This window comes from Hemitrygon akajei, unplaced genomic scaffold, assembly GCF_048418815.1.
Source record: "Hemitrygon akajei unplaced genomic scaffold, sHemAka1.3 Scf000096, whole genome shotgun sequence".
NCBI lineage: Eukaryota > Metazoa > Chordata > Chondrichthyes > Myliobatiformes > Dasyatidae > Hemitrygon > Hemitrygon akajei.
The window spans coordinates 1,905,356-1,920,644 of NW_027331982.1; positions in this window are offsets into that span (position 1 = coordinate 1,905,356).

The following is a 15,289-nucleotide window of genomic DNA, read 5'->3' on the forward strand; positions in this document are numbered from 1 at the left end:
CAATATACCCACCGGGTATCTAACACATAAAATTGAAAAGTAGATTCAATGGTGGATCTGGATAGCCTGCTCAGTGATATGTCCAGGTTCAGAGAGAGGGCAAATGTTTTTCCGCTGGATTACAACCTTCCGACTGCGGGGTTCCCAACTTAGGAAAGTGAATACAACAGAGTATTTAGACAGTGAGGGACTTTGCTCAGATGGAAGTATGACAGTGAGGGATTCCAGCGCGATTTTGCTCGGAGGGAACTGTGTCGCAAAAAGTGCAACTGCTTACGGGAAGGCAAATGGAAGGTCTGCCTTCATGTCTGTAGGGATTGAATCTCAGAACAGGGAGATTATGCGGCATATTTTCAGGGTAGTGCCCAGGCTGCAGCCGGAGTACCGTATGCGGTTTTGCCCTCCCTATTTGAGGAAAGATCGAACACAGGACAGGGCCTTCCGCCCACGATGTGCTGACCACTTCTTATCCCAGTTTTGCATCCTATCAATTTCCGGCTGTAAGCTCTGACAGCCCTCCACACTATCCACAACACCCTCAACCTTTGTGTCATCAGCAAATTTACTCCACTTCCTCATCCAGGTCACCTATAAAAATCACAAACAGAAGGGTTCCCGCAACAGATCACTGAGACAGACCACTGGTGAACAACCTCCATGTAGTATATGAACCGTCTACAACCACTCTTTGCCTTCTGTGGGTATGCCAGTTCTGGATCCACAAAGCAATGTCCCCTTGGATCCCATGCCTCCTTACATTCTCAATAAGCCTTGCATGGGGTACTTTATCAAATGTGTTGCTGAAATATATGTACACTACATCTACTGCTCTACATTCATCTATGTCTTTAGTCATATCCTCAAAAAAATTTACTCATGCTGGCAAAGCACGACCTGCCTTTGACAAATCCATGCTCAAAATTCCTAATCATATTATGCCTCTCCAAATGTTCATAAATCTTGCTTCTCAAGATCTTCTCCATCCGCTTTCCAATCGCTGAAGTAAGAATCTACTGGCCTATAATTTCTTGGGATATCCCTACTGCCTTTCGTGAATAATGGAACAACATCCGCAACCCTACAATCCTCTGGAACCTCTCCCATCACCACTGATGATTCAATGATCATTACCAGTGGCTCAAATAATTTCTTCCCTCGACTCGCACATTAGCCTGGGATACATCTCGTCCGGTCTCACAAACTTATCCAACTTTATGCTTTCTAAAAGCTCCAGCACATCCTTTTTCTTAATATGCATATGCTCAATTTTTTCAATCCGCTGTAAGTCATTCCTAGAATCGCCAAAATCCTTTACCGTAGTGAATACTGAAGCAAAGAATTCATTAAGTACGTCAGCTGTACTCTCCGGTTGCATACACAGTTTTTCACTGTCACGTTTGATTGGTCCTATTCTCTCGCGCCTTATCCTCTTGCTCGTCACATACTTGTAGAATGCCTTGGGGTTTCCTTTATTTCTGCTCGCCAGCTTTCCCATGGCCCATTCTGGCTCTCATAATTACATTCTTAAGCACCTTCCTGTTTGACATATAATCTTTATCATCTCTATTATTACGTAGGTTTTAGAACTTTTCTGAAGCTTTTTTCCTTCTTGACTAGATTTTAACTGTCTTCGTACACCACGATTCATGTACCCTACCATTCTTTCCCTGTATCATTGGAACGTACCAATGTAGACCTCCACGCTAATATTCCCTGAACATTTTCCACATTTTTGCCTTACGTTTCCCTGAGAACATCTGTTCTCAATTTATGCATCGAGGTTCCTGCCTGATATCCTCATATTTCCCCTTACTCCAATTTAACATTGCATAGTATTAATTGTAAGTTGCCTCACAGGTAGATAGGGTACTTAAGAAAGCTTATGGGGTGTTAGCTTTCATAAGTCCAGGGCTAGAGTTTAAGAGACGCGATGTAATGACGCAGCTCTATAAAACTCGAGTTAGGCCACTCTTGGAGTACTGTGTCCAGTTCTGGTCTCCTCACTATAAGAAGGATGTGGAAGCATTGGAAAGGGTACAGAGAAAGGATGGAGAAAAATAGTGATAGCATTGTGGCAGGTTCGAGAATATCTTTAAAGTTAAACAAACTACATCGCAAGTCACGGGTATGTGGTGGTCAAGTCATTCACTGGCAGAGGTCAGGTTCCTGCCAAACGGCCCATGTGTGCGCTTGAAAACAATGTTCTTCAAACTGTCCACAGCCCTCGCTAATCTCCCGAAGACACGTTCCATTTTCGTTCACAGGTATCTGGAATATCTACATCGCGGCCATTTTCTATCACACACTTCCAGCGGTTGGTTTCCCCGGTAAGATGCCGGAGCTGGTTACTTTATGTATGGTGCCGTCGTTACTCTGCTGCGGTATCCGCACTGTTACTGAGCACAGATGCTACCGATCGCTGAAACGTGTTTCCAGAATGGAGGATACAGGCATCCAATGGTTTTATTTTCATTTTTTACATTTCAAACGCAGTGTTTTATTCTTTTGTCAATTACGTTGGTGTCGATATTGTCGTTGTTTCACAATTTCACCTCGCTAGGCTTTCTGAAGTGATGCTGGTCTCTGCTTTTCCAGGTCCGAGTCTCTATCAGTGCAGCCACTTCGACCTTACAAAAATGTGACAGCTTATTTAAATGACGGTCCAGTCTATTTTCGACACGTAGTTCTGTTCTTCTGTAAGTCAGTAAATGAGAACTCATGCTTTATATCTCCTTGACTCTACTTTGTCACCGCAACAAACAATCCCGTCAGCTATTTCACATCTAATAACGGAAATGGTGTTGTTTACAGGAGCGATCGACTGCTCACCGGTCCGTGAGTCGTGGAACTCGGATGCCTCGCTCTAAACTGTAGGTAGGTCGCCAATCCACTGACACTCACAGCCGTCATTGTCATCCAGCCGGAGTGCAGCGACAGAGACCGCACACACTGGATTCCCGCTTTCCATTTCCAAATAGACCGTACCCTGCATAGCATCGGTAGAATGGGGGCATTCAGAGAGATGCTGCTGACCATATCTCTATTTCGTTTCCAAATTTCCTGTCGTTAATTTAACGGCGATTGTGATCCTCTCTCGGGAAAATGCGTCACACGTTACCTGGTTGGAATGGCAACAGCGGATCTGATGGTGGTTATCGTGTTTGCTTTAGTGGAACAGACCAACAATATCTACATTTATTCCAGATCCCTGCTCATCACTCCTGTATGCGCTCTGACACTTGTATGTGTCTGTGTAACGACGGACTGTTCTGTTTGGTACACCATCAGCTTTTCCTTCGATCGCTTAATCGCAATATGTTGCCGAAAGCTGCGGGAGCGATACTGCACCGCGAGAACAGCAACGGTGATTATCGTGACCGTGCTTATAGTGAGCTGCGGGAGATGTGTCCCGACTTACTTTGCCATTGAACCTTTTCGTCATCATTGACAACACGCCGTGGTGTTGCGCCCTCACTTATGAATACGCTACTTTACCCGTGTGGAAAGGATACGAAATGCTGGAGAGTATTTTAACACCATTGCTACCAATCGGCTTAATCCTGGTGTTTAACGGGTTAACCGTAAGGCATATCGTTGTGGCAAATAGAGTCCGCAGAAGGCTTCGGCACAGCAGCGACAATCAGAAAGATGCCGAGGTGGAAAAACGCAGAAAATCGATGATTTCGCTGTTTTCTTTATCTGCTAATTTCATATTATTTTGGACGCCCTATGTAGCCCATTCCCTGAAATGGCAAGCGCAAAGCTATTTTTACGAGGACAGATATTTGAGTTCCCCGGTATATATCCTCCAACAATTTGGGAACATGTGGCAAATGCTCAGCATGTGCACCAATACTTGTATCTATACACTGACACAGAGGAAATTCAGAGAGGAGCTGAGGAATGGAATGAAGTGTGTGTTTACATTAAATGGCCATCTGTGTAGATAACGCCCGCGTCTGACGGCAATTCAGCGGAGTTTTCAAATAAAGTCGTTTTACAATGGACAGGTTTAGCAAATATGTGATGAATTTAAAAAATCATATCCCTGGTCATCCGGAAATTGCAGAATTGGCGGAATGCTGCTGACTTCATACAGTTCAGGTAGGTAGCGAGACAAACGCTCAATGCTGCTGGCGTGATTGTTACACTGGATTTAGGTGTTTGAAAATGGATAGGATCAGCTAAATGAGTGTAAAGTGAGTGCAATGCCAAACCAGCGACAGTATCGCAGCTGCAGAAATGGAGGACAACGTGGAGTGTCCGTTTGTTCCGACGAACACAGAATCATGAAGGGCACGATCGCTCCATTTGGAGTATTCTGTACAGCCGCCCAACTGATTAACAAAAATAAAAACTGCAACGGGCACGGTGTTGAACCGATCGGGAAGCGGAACCTGGACATGCGCCATGTTATCGGCACGGGGAACTGAAACATCTCTAATATTCTTTGCCACCTCCCCAGGGTGAAATGTTTAGGTATGGCATAGTATGTCAGTTGTGTCTAGGAAGGATTCATGTCACTGGAAGAAAGGCGGGCTAGCAAACAGCTCATACCCGATCTTACATTAGAAAAAGAAACGGGTCAGGTGGCAGATCTCCCCGCGGGTCAGCATTTCAGGCGATGGGGCAGAACTCCCCGACATTTACCTTGCACAGGGATTGGACCAGGGAACATTGAATGTATCTAACTGGGGGTCTACGATGTATGGTGCTACCTGGCAGGAACTTGGGAACGTAGATTGGGAAATGATGTACTCTGGGAAATGATGTACTCATGGAAATGAGCAACAGATATGTGGAGATTGTTTAGGGAGCACTGACACGGGGTTCAGTAAGGGCTTGTCTCATTGACGCAGGGCAAGAATGATAGCGTAAGGTAACCCTAGGTGACAAGAACCATGGAGGAGTCAAGAAGAAGAGAAAAACATAGTTTAGGTTTAGGAAGCAAGAATCGGGTAGGGTTATAGCGAGTCACAATGCAGACAGGAAAGAATTTAACAATGGACATAGAAAAGCTATAAGGGGACTTGAGAATGCCTAGCGAGTTGCACTAAAGTAAGCGAAGACCAGGAGGATGACTAGGTGGAGTGTGGGCAGATCAGAGGTAAAAGAGGAAGCAGTGAAGGGCCCTTACTGAATACATTGATGAATGTGAACACAGCATCAAAAGGCACGAACATGTCAACGCTAAGAAAGAGGATGCGCAAGAAACTTGGAAAACATTATGATAAATGATTCCCCGGTGCCAGAAGGGATATAGTCCAGGTGTAATTTTGGAAAACGAGAGAAGATATTGCTGCATTTTTCGACAGGATATTGGTGTCATCGGTGACCATGGAAGTAGAACTGGAGGATTGCGGGGTGAGGTTGGGTGGCAAACGTTATTCATTTGTTGGCGAAAGATAAAAGGGAGACTCCTTCAAATTACAGACCAGCGAGTATTATGTCAGTAGTGGGTCGAAATTTCGGTACACTTCACAACTATATTTGAACTTCGCAGTTATAGAGGGAAATAACCGATTTAATCTGAGCACCCAGCAGCAGCTGGATAATTAATGGAATTAGGGCTGACGATGTAAGCAAATGGCTGAGCTGTTGATTACACCGCCACGTTATCTAAACTGACCTTCCATTTACATATCACAGGGCAAATGGTACAACGACATCAAATCAATCTTTTCCAATGAGACCTACGAATTAAAGTCAACATTTCAAAGTGTTCAGCAGCAGCCTTTGCTGCTCATTAAAAGAACCAGCATTCCAAAATGTCAATTCCAATTTCCCAATTCAAGTAGACACCATTTTATCCTAATGCCAGTTTACCTCTGAATCGTGATTTTATCGTGTCGGGTGTAGAAACGGTCAAATTTCGATCCCTACAACCCTGAATCCACATGGCCGGTGTGGAGTTCGTGTCTCCATCAGAAATCCGTAATAAATGAAGCATACATAACTACACAAGCTAAAAACGCGGCGAAAGCAAACCAAACATCGGGGCTCACATCTGCCTTCCTGCAAAACCATCGCAGGCAATTGTAGAAAACAGAATAAACAACTTCCAAAGCAAAGGGCCTCAGCACGTATTCTAAAGAACTTAGGAGAGTGAGATGTGGAGACCTGAGATTCACATACATTAACGCCTCAGAATTTCGGAAGGATATGCAGCCTCCGAATTTCGCATCAGTTCCTGGAAAACACTTCTCGCAAGGAGACACAAATTTTCTGTCTCATGTATGGTGAAAAAGAAGTTTAATTCAATCTTCCATCCAACACAAACTACAGAAACACATGACTACCATGAAGTCATTCATGGCCGTAATCTTTCTAGTTCTCTTTCAATTGAACTCAGTTATGTCAAAACCACGTACTGTATTTTAAATCCGCAATGCATTCATATTTTCGAAATATCACAGAAAATGACATGTCATTATTTGTTCAATAGTTAATAAACATCTGTAATTGCAATCATACAACATTTAGTAAAGACTTTCGACTCCAACGCAAAGAGACATAGAAAGTAATATATCGTCCAGGAATTAATACTCAACGAAATAAAAATAAGACTTCTCCACAATTCCAAGCATCCAACGATTTCCGAGGTTTTCCACCTCCAATTTCCGCTGGGAAATAAGTGCTAACATATGTTATCGTTTCTTTTAATTCAACACATCCAGTCCCGGCAATAGCCGTGTAAATTTTTTTCTGCATTCTTTCAAACTTATTTACATCTTTCCTGCAGGTAGCTGAGCAAAACCGCAACAATATTCCAAATTAGGCCTCAACAAAGTCTTAAGCAACATCAAAATAACTCCCCAACTCCTGTAATCAGTACTTTAATCGACAATCTTTCCCACAATCCTGATTCAGAAGTTACAGAACCTGGGCCTCTGTACCTCGCTCTGCAATAGGACACTCGACTTCCTAACCGAAGTACATAATCTGTGCGGATGAGTGAAAATATCTCCTCCTCGCTGACCATCAGCAATCATGCGCTTCAAGGATGTGTGCTTAGTCCAATGCTCTACTCTGTCTGTACCCATGACTGTGTGGCAAGACATAACTCAAATACCATCTATAAATGATACAACCATTGTTTGTAGAATCTTATATGGCGACGAGAGGGCGTACAGGAGCGAGATATACCAGCTGGCAGAGTTGTACCTCAGAAACAACCTTGCACCGAACGTCAGTAAGACGAAAGAGCTGATTGTGGACTTCAGGAAGGATAAGACGAAGGAACACACGCCAATCCTCATTAGGAGTTTAAGGAGATTTTGTACGACAACAAATATACTAAAAACTTTTATGGATGTACCATGGACAACATTCTGATAGCTTGCATCACTGTCTGGTCTGGCTACTGCACAGGACCGAAAGAAGCTCCGAATCAGAATCAGAATCAGGTTTATTATCACAGGCATGTGATGTGACATGTGTTAACCTAGCAGCAGCATTTCAATGCAATACATTATATAGAAGAAAAAATCAGAATAAAATAATAAGAACAAATAAATAAGTAAATTACAGTATACTTATATTGAATAAAGTAGAAATCGTGCGTAGATTTAAAAAAAAGAAGTTGTAGAGGGCTGTGAATTTAGTAGGCTCCAGCTTAGTTACTAGTCCATAAATTCACCAGGACATCTTCAGGAAGTAGTGTCTCAGAAAGGCAGCGTCCATTATTAAGGGCCTCCAGGGCCCAGTGCATGCCCTTTTCTTACTTTTACCATCAGGTAGAAGGTACAGAAGCCTGAAGTCACACACTCAGTGATTCAGGAACAGCTTCTTCCCCTCTGCCATCCGATTCCTAATGGACATTGATCCCTTGGACACTACATCACTTTTTAATATATATCATTTTTTTGCTTTTTTTTCATTTAAAATAAATATTTTATATTTTTTAAAATATATTTAATCTATTCAATATATGTATGCTGTAATTGGTTTGCTTACTTATGCATTATTACTATTATTTGTCTTCTATATGATAGTTTGCATTGAACTGCTGCTGCTAAGTTAACAAATTTCAGGTTACTCACCGATGATAATAAACATGAATCTGATTCTGCTTTTCATTCTGAGGTCCAATCTGCGAAAAGCTTTTTTACGACCCTGTCTAACTGTGCCGGAACTTTCATTGAATTATGGACCTGCATTCCCAGATTCGTTTGTTCTATCGTACTCCTCAGTGCCCTATTTCTCATTGTGTCAGACCCACCCTCGCTCGCCCGCCCAAAGGGCAACATCTAACACTTGTGTTTGTTAAATGCGATATGTCAGTTTTCAGCATATTGTTCCAGCTGGTCCAGATCCCGCGTCATGGTCCGTTAGTCTTCCTCGTTGTCAACTACACCCGTAATGTCGTTGTCATCGGTAAATTTGCTGATCCAGTTAACGACATTATTATCAAGACAGTTAATATAGATGAGAACTAACAAGGGACACAGCCTCGATCCCCGCGGCACTTCACTCGTCACAGGTCCCCAGTCAGAAGAGACAGCCATCCATCACCACACTCCCGCTTCCCCAACATAGCCGATATCTAATCAAATTCACTACATCGTGAAAGCCAAGCGGCTGAACCTTCTCGAGCATCCTCCCATACGAAAGCTTGCAAATTCCTTGCTGACGTCCCAGTAGACGGCATCCACTGCCTTGCCTGCAACACAATTCCTGGTCACTACCTTGTGAAGCCTTGTAAGATTGGTTGGACATGACCTAGTATAGACTGGCCCATACTGACTATTGCCAATGTTCCCGTTTGTGTGGATACTTCCCTTCATACCCCATGACCAGCGTAGTCTGAACACCGAGGACGAAACCTCATTACATAATACTTGCCGAATCCCTTTCAAGCAAAACTATCGATATCATCCAGCGTCCGGCACTGACACTTATGTCCTTTTCATGTTAAATTCTCCTCCAGCATTTTATTAAGCGCTTTGAGAGTAGTCCGGAAAACTACTGGAGGCAGTCCGGAGGTGTACAACATATTAAGAGGCGTAGATAGCCAACGCCTCCTCCCCAGGGCATCACTGCTCATTACAAGAGGACATGTCTTTAAGGTAAGGGGTGGGAAGTTCAAGGGGGATATTAGAGGAAGTTTGTTTTTACTCAGAGAGTGTTTGGTGCATGGAATGCACTGCCTGAGTCTCTGCTGGAGGCAGATACACTAGTGAAATTTTAGAAACTACTAGACAGGTAAATGCAGGAATTTAAGGTAGGGGGATATATGGGAGACAGGGTTTAAGGGTCGGCACAACTTTGAGGGCTGAAGGGCCTGTACCTGTGCTGTACTGTTCTATGTTCTAAAAGCAAGGCGTCGTAGCTTTAAATAAATAATCAACTGGACTGAAATAGTATGATACGGTACACTAGACAGAGCATGGAACGGAGAATATTACAGAACAATACAACCCTTCGTCCCACGAGTTTCTGAGAGCCTTTCAACTAATTTAAGTACAATCTAACACCCCCACCCCGCATCTGAATCAGAATCAGAACCAGATTTAATATCACAGCCATACGTCGTGAAATTTGACAACTTTACGGTAACAGTACAATGAAATAAAGGATAAATAAATATAGAGTAAAAAATCTGAGTGGCGGCGAGGAAGAAGCTGCTCCTGAATCTCTGAGCGTGAGCTTTCAGGCTTCTGCATCTCCTTCCCGATAGTAACACTGTGTAGAGGGCACGTCCTGTTGGTGGGCAACTTTAATGATAGAAGCCACTGTTACAATATCACCCTTTCTAATAATGATCAGTGAGTCACAGAGAATCTGTATTTAACAACAAGTAACTTTTATTATTTCAACTCAAAAGCGCCTAGGTTCACACGCAATCTACCTGTGTGCACCTTACTAGAATCTCTGACACTCCATGAACGGTCAATGAAGAGAAAAGATATTACTCGGGAAAGTCGTCTTAACTGGTCAGGCTCTCCTCGTGATCCCGATCTCCACGTGCCCGTGGAGTCCTCCTTCTCCACCATGATTGGTCTCTGGCTGCTGGAGAGTTATCTCCCCTGCATATGTGGAGCTCCTGAATCTTAAATCGTTCCTTATCAATTGAACATTTGGATCTCCAACCTATTGGCTCAAGGTCACCTGACCGACCTGGGTCACCTGGTTATTGTACAGGATTAATTAATTAATCCTGGTCATTGTACAGTATTACAGTCAACATTGTTTCATGGCTCTGCCCATCCCAGCCTTGTGTATTTGTGTCTTTACACTCTGACTGGTCCACGACAGTTCAATGAGGGAACCCAGACAGAGTCTCGCGATATTACGTATTGCTTCTTTGGTAGGTCTGGCATTTTACATAACATCTAGCTACTCCTCTGAGAATGGGCTCAGGTTTATTGCCCTGATTAGATTGTCCCAGAAACAGGAATCAGTTCAGAGTCCAAATGGCAATTTGTTTGAGAATGGTCTTGGGTTTAGCAGATCATTATCTGAACCTTCCTCCACGTTTAGTTACTCTGATTAGATTATCCAACAGCAAGAATCAGTTCGGAGTCCACAAAATGGTGTGGGGGGGGGGGGAAGAGAGAGGAAGGAGAGAGAAATCAGACCCTTTACATAACTGAAGGCTGCTTGTTTGACAGTAGTCTCAGGTTTAGCAGATCATCACCTGAATCTTCCCCTGTCCACATTCAGTTGCTCTGATTAGATTATACAACAGTAGACAAAACTGGGGGAAAACAGAGTGAACTCATTTGTCTGCTTCCCCTGTCATGGATCAGACAGTACTTTCTTTTGGCCAACAGGGTTTTTTAATGAGCTGCGCCATCTGCCACGGACAGTGTCTTTCTCGGGTCAGCTGTCGGCTAAATGCTCCAGTGTGATGGTGGATGGTTTTGCTGGAATGCCGAGTACTGTAGGGACCGGAGGGTTTTACAGAAATGGAGAATAATGTAGGGGTTGGAAGGGATTTACAGATGGCAAGGAGTGATTGGGTGTTTCTCTTCCACTGCGGAAATGTACTTTACTTGTAGTACCGAAATGGGATTTTTGTCTCTACAAAATGAAACTTATATTGAAGCGGAGTGTTTTGCTAATAATGTTCAAGCAATGTTATACTGAGAGAACCTGAGTACCTGACTACAGACCGCAGTCCCTACACTGTATTTAATTTGCCACTTCATTGCCTGTTCTCCACACCTGCCTGAGTCCTTCTGCAGACACCTGTTTTGCTCTAAACTCCCTGCCCTGCACCTACGTTTGTATCATCTACAAAGTTGGTCACCAGGCCATAAATTCTGTCATCCAATTCGTTGATATCTAACATGAAAAGAAGCGGTCTCAATACTGACCCCAGCAACATACCGTTAGTTACCGGCAGCAAACAGAGTAGGCTCGCATTGTCCTGACTTTTTGCTCTTGCCAGTAATCCAACCTTCGATCCATGCCAGTATCATTCCTGTAATACCATGACCTGTGATGTTGTTAAGCAGCCTCATGTGCAAGACCTTACTAAAGATCATCTGAAAATTCATGCAAACAACATCCGATGCCTTTCATTTCTCTATCTTGCTTGTTAATTACTCAAAGAATTCCAAAAGATTTCTCAGGGAAGATTTCCCCTAAGGCAAACTCATGCGCCTCTAAGTAGACGGAGAAATCATCCTTGATGGAATCCAGAATATTCCCAACCACTGAAGTCAGACCATCTGTTCTAACCTGTCCTTTTTCTTCTTCCCTCCATTTTATAAGAGTGGGGTGACATTTGCAACTTTCTAGTCCGCCAGAAACATTCAGAAATCGAAAACAAAACTCTTGAAAAATCATTACTCCTTCTTTAAGAGAAACATGAGGGGGCACTGCATCACTCAGAGGCTGTGAGAATGTGAAATGGGCTGCCAGAGGAGGTGGCAGTGTAGATGTCAACATTTCGGGGAATTTGGATGGATACATGGAAGCGAGGGGTACGGAGGGATATGGTCCCGGTGGAGGTTACTGGAACTATTCAGATTAAGGGGTTGGCCGAATGGCATATTTGTGTTTTAGTGTTCTATGTCTCTAAAGCCTTCACAAACTCTTCAGCTACCTTTTCCTGAACACTGGTCCAGGAGTCTTATCTACCTTCAGGCCTTCCAGCTTGCAAACCACATTTTCTCCTTAGTAGTCGCATCTATGCTCACATCTGCCCTCTATGCGCTTTAATTAGTGGCATTTGTGGGGAAATAGAATGTAAGTCAGAGTAAGAGATGTACGGGACAGGAGAGGATGTACAAGCTGGTTCACTGATGGAACTGGGGGGGGGGGTGCAGTAAGATATCTCCTCAGCATATATTTTCTATAACGAAACCAGGATTCGCACTCCGTGACGCATGTGTAAAACTAATAAGAAGTATAGAATGCTAAACTTAAGTGAAAGCACAATCCAGGAAATTGAAGGAATGATCACTATAGAAGATCACTCATGTCCCTCCTTTGAAATCATCCCCGCGAGATGAGCAGACAGGTTCCTAGCCGACTGATAAATTAGTACGCTTCGCGGTGCCTGTACTTCAAGTTTTACCGGTTTGAGCTGAGAATCAATAAAAAAAATTGTTATTATAGGTTGACAAACTCTCTGTAGGCGGACGATCGCTACTTCATCATAAAAGGCAGAGCAATTAATTTAATTAGTAGAATTTATATGTAAAGATATAAACACGAGCATTGGACAGGATAAGTGCAGAGCAAAATAAAACATGAAAGCTGTAATAGAGCTGGTAGAATCAGCAAGATACAATACAACCAAGAGATGAGCATGAAACATAAGACGTAGGAGCGATTATTTGGTTCATCGAGTCTGCTCCGCCATTTCATCATGGCTGATCTAATTTCCCTCGCAGCCCCAATCTCTTGCTTTCATCCTGTATCCCTTCATTACTTGACCAATGGAGAATCTATCAAACACTGTCTTAAATAGATGTAATGAACTGGCCTCTACAGCTGCCTTTGGCACAAATTCCACAGATTCTCCACTCTCTGGCTAATCTCATCTTCGTTCCAAAAGGACGCCCCTCTATTCAGAAATTGTGCCCTCTCGTTCTAGACTCTCTCACCATTGGACGTTCTCTCCACATCCAATCCATCGAGACATTAGATAGGTTTCAATTATATCACCCATCAGATTCTCTTCATATGACAAGATATTCAATCCTTGGAATCATTTTCGTAAACCTCCGTGAAACTCACTTCATGTTAGCCCATCCTTTCTAAGATCAGGGGCCCAAAACTGCTTGCAGTATTCCAAGTGAGACCTCGCCAGTACTTTATTAAGCCACAATATTAAGTCCTTGCTTTTATCTTCAAGTCCTCTTGAAATGAATGCTAAAATTTGATTTTTTTTTTTTACCAACAGAGCTACACAACCTTTTCTGCGTCCCTGCGCGTCCTTTCGAGAAACATACAAGTATATGGGACAGCAAACACGAGGAAATCTGCAGATGCTGGAAATTCAAGCAACACACACAAAATACTGGTGGAACGCAACAGGCCAGGTAAGATCTATAGGAAGAAGCAATGTGCGTGTTGCAAGTATATGGGACACATGAGATGTGCTGGATACTGCAGGTTCTGGGAATCCACAGCAATACACACAACGTGCTGGAGGGGCTCAACAGGTCAGGCAGCATTTATGGACGAAATTAAAGTTTTGGGCCAAGACACTTCATCAGAACGCCTGATGCCCGTGTTTCTGGAATGACAACAAGCAAGGGAAATAGAAAGTAGTGCGAAATGGTCTATGACACGGGGAGGGGGATACATGATGGATTGAGGGAGGGTTTAACAGACAGTACACCGGAAAAAACCCTCTTTTTCCTCCCACAGACTCTCTCCATGATGCCTATGCCGATCTCTGTCTGTCTCTCTCTATCTCTCTCTCTCTCTCTCTCTCTCTCTCTCTCTCTCTCTCTCTCTCTCTCTCTCTCTCTCTCTCTCTCTCTCTCTCTCTCTCTCTCTCTCTCTCTCTCTCTCTCTCATGTACTCCCGCCGTTATCCTGTACACACTGAACGTCCGCATCTTCCCCTGCATTGGGTACTGCTACACTGGATGGCTGGTGGTGAGTGCAACCCCCACTCGCTGGCGAGCCGGCTCTCATTACCCCAACCACAGAGATCTAGAGATCTCTTCTCGGCTTGCTCCATCTCCTGCAACGATATCCTCCTCGCCTCGCGGTAGCGGTCCCTCTCTCCACGTCTATATCTCTCCTGCCGAGCTGCATCCGAACCCTACCTCCCCTCTGTTGTAGCGTCTCCCCTCTCCTCTCCACTCCCTCCCTCGACCACTTCCTCTGGCAGCTCCTTCCACAGACGGACCACCCGTATCCCTCTGAACCTTTCCTATCCGTGTCCCTGTCCGAGTGTCGTTAATGTACCTGACTCGACCACTTCCTCCGACAGCTCCTTCCACAGACGGACCACCCGTATCCCTCTAAACCTTTCCTATCCGTGTCCCTGTACGAGTGTCGTTAATGTACCTGCCTCGACCACTTCCTCCGGCAGCTCCTTCCACAGACGGACCACCCGTATCCCTCTGAACCTTTCCTATCCGTGTCCCTGTCCGAGTGTCGTTAATGTACCTGCCTCGACCACTTCCTCCGGTAGCTCCTTCCACAGACGGACCACCCGTATCCCTCTAAACCTTTCCTATCCGTGTCCCTGTCCCAGTGTCGTTAATGTACCTGCATCGACCACTACCTCCGGCAGCTCCTTTCACAGACGAACCACCCGTTTCCCTCTAAACCTTTCCTATCCCTGTCCCTGTCCGAGTGTTTTTAATGTACCTGCCTCGACCACTTCCTCTGGCAGCTCTATCCATAGACGGACTAACCCCGCGTTAATAAGTTTCCCCTCCGGTCCCCTATTAAATCTCATTTCCCCTCTCATCTTAAAACTGTGCACTCTGGATCTTGATTCTCCGAGCCTGGGGAAACAGTCTAGGTTTATTCACTCTATCTGTGCCCCTCGTAGTTTTCACACCCATGTAAGGTCACTACTATGCTCCAGGGAATAAAGTCCCAACCTGCCCGACCTCTCTCCGTAACTCAGCCTCTCGAGTCCCGCGAGTTCCTCGTAACTCTCCCTTTGCACTCTTCCCAGCTCAGTGTTATCTTTCCGAAAGGAGGGCGGCCAAACCTAAGCGGAGGTACTCCCAACGTGGCGGTCTCGCCGACGACATGTACAATAGCGGCGTGATATCCCGTCTCCTGTACACAGTGCCCTTCCCGACGATGGCGGACATGCGAAACGGCACCTTCACCGCCCCTTCTACCTATGACTCCAGTTC